Below are 9476 nucleotides of genomic sequence, written 5' to 3'. Positions count from 1 at the left end.
TCTGTTGGTGGTCTTTTTGTCTTATAGACAGTGTCTTTTGCCTTGCAGAAACTTTGGAGTTTCATTAGGTCCCATTTGTCAATTCTCGATCTTACAGCACAAGCCATTGCTGTTGTGTTCAGGAATTTTTCCCCTGTGCCCATATCTTCAAGGCTTTTCCCCACTTTCTCCTCTATAAGTTTCAGTGTCTCTGGTTTTATGTGAAGTTCCTTGATCCACTTAGATTTGACCTTAGTACAAGGAGATAAGTATGGATCGATTCGCATTCTTCTACATGATAACAACCAGTTGTGCCAGCACCAATTGTTGAAAATGCTGTCTTTCTTCCACTGGATGGTTTTGGCTCCCTTGTCGAAGATCAAGTGACCATAGGTGTGTGGGTTCATTTCTGGGTCTTCAATTCTATTCCATTGGTCCACTTGTCTGTCTCTATACCAGTACCATGCAGTTTTTATCACAATTGCTCTGTAGTAAAGCTTTAGGTCAGGCATGGTGATTCCACCAGAGGTTCTTTTATCCTTGAGAAGAGTTTTTGCTATCCTCGGTTTTTTGTTATTCCAGATGAATTTGCAAATTGCTCCTTCTAATTCGTTGAAGAATTGAGTTGGAATTTTAATGGGGATTGCATTGAATCTGTAGATTGCTTTTGGCAAGATAGCCATTTTTACAATGTTGGTCCTGCCAATCCATGAGCATGGGAGATCTTTCCATCTTCTGAGATCTTCTTTAATTTCTTTCTTCAGGGACTTGAAGTTTTTATCATACAGATCTTTCACTTCCTTCGTTAGAGTCACGCCGAGATATTTTATATTATTTGTGGCTATTGAGAAGGGTGTTGTTTCCCTAATTTCTTTCTCAGCCTGTTTATTCTTTGTGTAGAGAAAGGCCATTGACTTGTTTGAGTTAATTTTATATCCAGCTACTTCACCGAAGCTGTTTATCAGGTTTAGGAGTTCTCTGTTGGAATTTTTAGGGTCACTTATATATACTATCATATCATCTGCAAAAAGTGATATTTTGACTTCCTCTTTTCCAATTTGTATCCCCTTGATCTCCTTTTGTTGTCGAATTGCTCTGGCTAATACTTCAAGTACTATGTTGAAAAGGTAGGGAGAAAGTGGGCAGCCTTGTCTAGTCCCTGATTTTAGTGGGATTGCTTCCAGCTTCTCTCCATTTACTTTGATGTTGGCTACTGGTTTGCTGTAGATTGCTTTTATCATGTTTAGGTATTGGCCTTGAATTCCTGATCTTTCCAGAACTTTTATCATGAATGGGTGTTGGATCTTGTCAAATGCTTTTTCTGCATCTAACGAGATGATCATGTGGTTTTTGTCTTTGAGTTTGTTTATATAATGGATTACATTGATGGATTTTCGTATATTAAACCATCCCTGCATCCCTGGAATAAAACCTACTTGGTCAGGATGGATGATTGCTTTAATGTGTTCTTGGATTCGGTTAGCGAGAATTTTATTAAAAATTTTTGCATCGATGTTCATAAGAGAAATTGGTCTGAAGTTCTCTATCTTTGTTGGATCTTTCTGTGGTTTAGGTATCAGAGTAATAGTGGCTTCATAAAATGAGTTGGGTAGAATACCTTCTACTTCTATCTTGTGAAAAAGTTTGTGCAGAACTGGAGTTAGATCTTCTTTGAAGGTCTGATAGAACTCTGCACTAAACCCGTCTGGTCCTGGGCTTTTTTTGGCTGGGAGACTATTAATAACTGCTTCTATTTCTTTAGGGGATATGGGACTGTTTAGAAGGTCAACTTGATCCTGATTCAACTTTGGTACCTGGTATCTGTCCAGAAATTTGTCCATTTCGTCCAGGTTTTCCAGTTTTGTTGAGTATAGCCTTTTGTAGAAGGATCTGATTGTGTTTTGGATTTCTTCAGGATCTGTTGTTATGTCTCCCTTTTCATTTCTGATTTTGTTAATTAGGATTTTGTCCCTGTGCCCTTTAGTGAGTCTAGCTAAGGGTTTATCTATCTTGTTGATTTTCTCAAAGAACCAACTCCTCGTTTGGTTAATTCTTTGAATAGTTCTTCTTGTTTCCACTTGGTTGATTTCACCCCTGAGTTTGATTATTTCCTGCCGTCTACTCCTCTTGGGTGAATTTGCTTCCTTTTTTTCTAGAGCTTTTAGATGTGTTGTCAAGCTGCTAGTATGTGCTCTCTCCCGTTTTTTCTTGAAGGCACTCATAGCTATGAGTTTCCCTCTTAGAAATGCTTTCATTGTGTCCCAAAGGTTTGGGTACGTTGTGGCTTCATTTTCATTAAACTCTAAAAAGTCTTTAATTTCTTTCTTTATTCCTTCCTTGACCAAGGTATCATTGAGAAGAGTGTTGTTCAGTTTCCATGTGAATGTTGGCTTTCTGTTATTTATTTTGTTATTGAAGATCAGCCTTAGTGCATGGTGATCTGATAGGATACATGGGACAATTTCAATATTTTTGAATCTGTTGAGGCCTGATTTGTGACCTATTATGTGGTCAATTTTGGAGAAGGTACCATGAGGTGCTGAGAAGAAGGTATATCCTTTTGTTTTAGGATAAAATGTTCTGTAGATATCTGTCAGATCCATTTGTTTCATCACTTCTGTTAGTTTCAGTGTGTCCCTGTTTAGTTTCTGTTTCCATGATCTGTCCATTGGTGAAAGTGGTGTGTTGAAGTCTCCCACTATTATTGTGTGACGCGCAATGTGTGCTTTGAGCTTTACTAAAGTTTCTTTAATGAATGTGGCTGCTCTTGTATTTGGAGCATAGATATTCAGAATTGAGAGTTCCTCTTGGAGGATTTTACCTTTGATGAGAATGAAGTGTCCCTCCTTGTCTTTTTTGATGACTTTGGGTTGGAAGTCAATCTTATCAGATATTAGGATGGCTACTCCTGCTTGTTTCTTCATACCATTTGCTTGAAAAATTGTTTTCCAGCCTTTCATTCTGAGGTAGTGTCTATCTTTTTCTCTGAGATGAGTTTCCTGTAAGCAGCAAAATGTTGGGTCTTGTTTGTGTAGCCAGTTTGTTAGTCTATGTCTTTTTATTGGCGAGTTGAGACCATTGATGTTAAGAGATATTAAGGAAAAGTAATTGTTGCTTCCTGTTATTTTAGTTGTTAAAGGTGGCATTCTGTTCTTGTGGCTGTCTTCTTTTAGGTTTGTTGAGGGATTACCTTCTTGTTTTTTCTAGGGCGTTGTTCCCGTTCTTGTATTGGTTTTTTTCTGTTATTATCCTTTGAAGGGCTGGATTCGTGGAGAGATAATGCGTGAATTTGGTTTTGTCGTGGAATACTTTGGTTTCTCCCTCTATGATAATTGAGAGTTTGGCTGGGTATAGTAGCCTGGGCTGCAGTTTGTGTTCTCTTAGTGTCTGTATAACATCTGTCCAGGCTCTTCTGGCTTTCATAGTCTCTGGTGAAAAATCTGGTGTAATTCTGATAGGCTTGCCTTTATATGTTACTTGACCTTTTTCCCTTACTGCTTTTAGTATTCTATCTTTATTTAGTGCATTTGATGTTCTGATTATTATGTGTTGGGAGGAATTTCTTTTCTGGTCCAGTCTATTTGGAGTTCTGTAGGCTTCTTGTATGTTCATATGCATCTCATTCTTTAGATTTGGGAAGTTTTCTTCAATAATTTTGTTGAAGATGTTTGCTGGACCTTTGAGTTGAAAATCTTCATTCTCATCCACTCCTATTATCCGTACGTTTGGTCTTCTTATTGTGTCCTGGATTTCCTGGATATTTTGAGTTAGGATCTTTTTGCATTTTCCATTTTCTTTGATTGTTGTGCCGATGTTCTCTATGGAATCTTCTGCACCTGAGATTCTCTCTTCCATCTCTTGTATTCTGTTGCTGATGCTCAAATCTATGGTTCCAGATTTCTTTCCTAGGGTTTCTATCTCTAGTGTTGCCTCGCTTTGAGTTTTCTTTATTGTGTCTACTTCCCTTTTTAGGTCTAGTATGGTTTTGTTCATTTCCATCGCCTGTTTGTATGTTTTTTCCTCTTTTTCTGTAAGGACTTCTACCTGTTTGATTGTGTTTTCCTGTTTTTCTTTAAGGACTTGTAACTCTTTAGCAGTGTTCTCCTGTATTTCTTTAAGTGATTTATTAAAGTCCTTCTTGATGTCCTCTACCATCATCATGAGATATGCTTTTAAATCTAGGTCTAGGTTCTCAGGTGTGTTGGGGTTCCCTGGACTGGGCGAAGTGGGTGTGCTGGGTTCTGGTGATGGTGAGTGGTCTTGGTTCCTGTTAGTAAGATTCCTCCGTTTACCTTTCGCCATCTGGTAATCTCTGGAGTTAGTAGTTATAGTTGACTCTGTTTAGAGATTGTTCTTCTGGTGATTCTGTTACCGTCTATCAGCAGACCTGGGAGACAGATTCTCTCCTCTGAGTTTCAGTGCTCAGAGCACTCTCTGCTGGCAAGCTCTCTTACAGGGAAGGTGCGCAGATATCTTGTATTTGGACCTCCTCCTGGCCGAAGAAGAAGGCCCAAAACAGGACCTTTCTCAGACAGTGTGTTGCTTTGGCAGTTCCCAGGTGGTACAGACTCTCACCTAAGCAGACTAAATTCCTAAGTTCCTTGGAGTCCCGGGACCAAGATGGCGACCGCTGCTGCTGTGGCTTAGGCCGCCTCCCCAGCCGGGTGGGCACCTGTCCTCCGGTCCGGAAGGTGGCCGGCTGTCCCCGGCCCACACAGGGTGCTGCCTCAGCGCCTCTGTGCTTCTGCCTGTTCCAGAAGCTGTCAGGTTCTCTGGCGCACCCTCTCACCTGTTCAGACTAATTTCCTAAGTTCGGCGGGTCCCGGACCAAGATGGCGACCGTTGCTGCTGTGGCTTAGGTCGCCTCCCCAGCCGGGCGGGCACCTGTCCTCTGGTCCGGAAGGTGGCCGGCTGTCCCCGGCCCACACAGGGTGCTGCCTCAGCCCCTCTGTGCTTCTGCCTGTTCCAGAGGCTGTCAGGTTCTCTGGCGCACCCTCTCACCTGTTCAGACTAATTTCCTAAGTTCGGCGGGTCCCGGACCAAGATCCGTGTGACCTTCTTTAAAGCACCTTTGCCTACCTGTCTTTATTTAAAGCAGTAATCATAGAATTTTTTGTGTAAATATCAAAATTATCCCTGAAGAATCTGAACCAAATTTATTTGCAAGTTATGAGTTGAATAAAGTCCTATGGCTCAGCCCCAAACTGAGTGTGCTGATTGTTAAAGTCAACATCAGTGATCGTGGAGTAATGCTCAATGTTGTAATAATGAACATGCTTTTAATTACCAACAAGCTCCCGGGCACTCTTGTGACTCATCTAGATTAAGTTAGCCTCTGACCATGTACTATGAGGGATTGCCCTATATAGGTTAACTAGGATGGCCGTAGGATTCTCAGGGATGTTGTAATACATTTTATAAAATAGAGGAAATGATATGAGAAGCAGCATTTACTCAATCTACTTCTACCATGATAGACTGAACCTAGAAAGTATGATTTAAAGCAAAGCCTACCTCAAGTGCAAGGTATCTTTCAGAAACAACAAGAGAGGTAACCAATACCAGTGGTACAGAATTTTTGTAGCATATCCCCCTTTTTCTCCAGATATACCAAGATCACCCCTTGGAGTTGATGAGTTACTTGAGATTAGTTACTTGGACAGTGGAGGGAATCACAATAGCCATGGTGTGGTCTGCATTTAATTCAGTGAATTGGTAAATATATTGAAAGAGAAATGAAAAAAATGTAGACTTTAGGATGTGGGAATAAATGGAATCATTGTGAGCATTGTGAAAACAGAGAATTATTGTTTAGTTTTTAGCTGTTAGAGAAACAGTCGTAGTTATAATATTCTAACCTAGTTTTAAAAGCTCTGTATTTGGTATTGTACTATTTATCATTTAATACGGAGCTTTAAAACTATTTAAAATTAGCACCAATACTTCAGTGTATTTAACTGAAGAAATTGAAATGGATTAACAAATATATACATTGCGCTATGAAAAAATCAGGGCATAAGAAAATTCATAGTTTAAGTGGTTTTCAGAGATTATTATTATTATCATCATCATTATTATCATACCTTATACACCATAATTTTGGAATTGATAGTATGCCTTGTTTAATCATTTTCGGTTGCATGAATTAAGAATTTATAAATATGGAAGAAACGAGTAAACATTGTTGGGAATGTTACTTTATCATTTCATAATTGTACTATTTCTCATTGTTAAATATGCATTTTGAGCTTTTTCCTTCTGAACTTTCTTTTATATTGATTGCACTTTTCTTTGAAAATGCCCTGTGGTTATATAAGACTTTTTTTGTTTTAAAATTGTAACCCTTGCGATTTTGTTTCTTAATGGATATTTTAAATGTACTGATTCTAGTTTCAAAAAGAGTTTTTGAGAACATTCTTATCACATGCTTTTGTAGTTGCAAATTATTTATTTTTTAAGATTAATGAGATATGAATTAATTATTATTTTATCCTCTCTGGGATAGCTTACTTAAAATTAAAGACTAAAAGTATTCTGGATACTGCATTATCATGGTTTATTATTCTAATCTATTTTAATTCATGTCATATTTTTGTCTGTGGGATTTGTATGTGAGAGAGGAATGGGTGCATGTGTGCACATGATATACATACATACATATTCATGTTATGAATTGAGGCCACACATGCCTTGGCATGTACAGAGGTCCGATTCCAGTTTTGTATGGTTCTCATTTCTCCCTTGTTGGAGACAAAGCCACAGTGCTGTTTGCTGCTGTGCACACATGATGCCTGCCCAGTGAGCTTCCAAAGACTCTCCTGTTCTCCCTTCATCTCACTATTGGGCCATTGGTATTACAGTGTATGCATGGTAGCACCCTAGCTATTCAAAAATATTTCTTATATTTTTGAGATTATATTTAAAAATATATTTCAGTCTTTCTTTTTCTCATTCAAAATCCTCTCATATGCATCTCTATGCTCTTTCAAATTAATTGTTGTTGCATGCTTATATGTATACAGTTTTACATATTTACTCCTAAATACACAGATACAACTGCTAGTCTGTGTAATGTTACGTGTTTCTATGTTTTCAGTTCTCATGTAACCAGTTAGTGTGCTCTACCCAGGGTAACTCTATTTCTCCTACTCAGCATTACTTCATTTCCACTCATAAAGCTCTTTCTTTGTAACAAATGAAGAACACATCACAGAACACCTGTTTTTTTATTTGGGTTTTGAGAATTTCAACTCAATCTGTCAGGCATGTGTGGCAAGTCATTTATTGAGTGAGCCATTTGCTCAGTCCTTTCAGTACACTTTTGTATTGTCATTTTATTGTATCTGAAAGTGCATCCTGTGCACTCAAGTCCAATCCCTTAATAAGTAAAACACATTATAATTGACAAATAGAATGGATCTCTAGAGTTATTTTTTTAACATCTGTCCTGTCTTTCTGCATAACAACTTGAAAATATTACTTTCTAAAATATAGTCCTTCTTAAAAATATTTCCAATATAATATTATTTTCTTCTCAATTCATTTACTGTCTTTTTAAGTAAACACAATCTGAGTTTCTGTACATAAAACACCCACAGCTTATGATATTTATCTGTTAAAGCTATAATGAAATGATAGTTTTGAAGATTAAGATACTATCAGGCTGACATATTATTTACATAAACCTGCACCCAATTCTGAGAAATTTTGCAGAATAGTAATTTTGAAATGTAGCATATTTTGAAGAGTAATTTTAAAAAAATAGAAAGTTCTGGAGAGTGTTTCTGCTTCACATAGGAATTAAAACCGCTCTCATATGTCTTGCTTTTGCATATCTACTATCTACTTTCATACTAACGATTATGGACTATGAAAAAGCTCAAAAAATTATAGTGAAATCAACAGCTGTTTTCTGCAAATTTTAATTTGTTCAAATGTAGCTATAGCAATAAACATTTTTATTTTATTTTATTTTATTTTATTTTATTTTATTTTATTTTATCTTGATCAACAGAAAAAGAGTCACCTGGAAATATAATCTGTTTATCTTCATTTAAAATATTTTATACAACATCTTTTTCACTCTAATTAGTTTATTTATTTATTTACTTCTAAAATGCAGTCTCCCTTCAAAGTTTCCCCTCATAGAGTTTCACCCCCCATCCTCTCTCATTTTCATCTCTGGAAGTAAGGAACCTCCCTGAGTATCCCCTGATGCTACCTCATCAAGCCTTTACAGGATTAGACACATCCTCTTTCACTGAGGCCAAACAAGGCATCCTGCTGCTCCATATGTGCCCAGAGCCTCTGGACAGCTCATGTATGCTCTTCAATTGGTGACTTAGTCTCTGAGAGCTCCAAGGCCACTGGGTTGTCATTGTTGGTCTTCCAGTGGAGTTACTATGCTCTTCAGGGCCTTCCATCATTCCCCAAACTTTTCCACAATGGTCTCCATCTCTACTCAATGCTTAGTTATGGGTATTTGTATGTTCCAGTCAGATTCAATGTTTGGTTATGGGTATCTGTATCTGTTTGAGAGTCTCGGTAGAGGCTCTAAAAGAACAGTTATGCTAGGCTCCTGACTGTAAGTATAACATTAATAGTGTCAGGGATTGGTGCTTCTCCATGGGTGGGTCTCAAGTTGGGCCATTCCCTCAATCTCTGCTCCATATTTGTCCCTGAATTTCTTTTAGACAGAACTAATTTTGGGTTAAAAGTTTTGTGGGATGGTTGGTGTCCTTATCCCTCCACTGGGGGTTCTATCTGCCTACAGGAGGTGGCCTCTTCAGTTTCCATGCCCCTAGTGTTAGGCATCTCAGCTAAGGTCATCTGCATTGACTCCTGGGAGTCTCCAAGTCCTGATTTTCACAGACTTTACTGAATCACGGTTTTCCTTCCTCCAATGCCTATCAGATCTTCCCTAGATTCTCATCCATCCCCGTCTAAGCATCTTCTTTCTCTCTCTTTTTAGAAAAGAAACAAACACAGAAATAATAAAGCAAACAAATAAGTCAGATTAAAACTTAATAAATAAAAAACAAAAGAAACACATACATATGTTTGTTTAGTAGCTTTTTTTTCAGACATGAATATCAGTATAGCAATGATTTGGAAGTTACTGTGTACTTAGTAAGAGATGAGGGAGTTCTATTTAATTACATTTATTTAATTTCAGTTCATGATTACAACCTGTTAGGATTCTCCAAGGTCTGAATCCCTAATGTCGAGCAATTAGACGTTAGTAGATAGAATGTGCATAATGCATTATTTCAAGGCCCAATCAAGAGCCTTGAAATTCATGATTACAACCTGTTTGGATTCTCCAAGGTCTGAATCCCTAATGTTGAGCAATTAGATGTTAGTACATAGAATGTGCATAATGCATAATTTCAAGGCCCAATCAAGAGCAACAATATGTAGCTGAAACTATGAATATTTTGAAAGAAAAGGCACTTTATAGAATTGTTTGTGAAAATTTACTATTGTCATTAAAGGAA

The sequence above is a fragment of the Mus musculus genome, chromosome 2 (genome assembly GCF_000001635.26).
Source record: "Mus musculus strain C57BL/6J chromosome 2, GRCm38.p6 C57BL/6J".
NCBI classification, from domain to species: domain Eukaryota; kingdom Metazoa; phylum Chordata; class Mammalia; order Rodentia; family Muridae; genus Mus; species Mus musculus.
The sequence above is the reverse complement of the archived record's forward strand: the minus strand, read 5'-3'. Positions refer to the sequence as shown.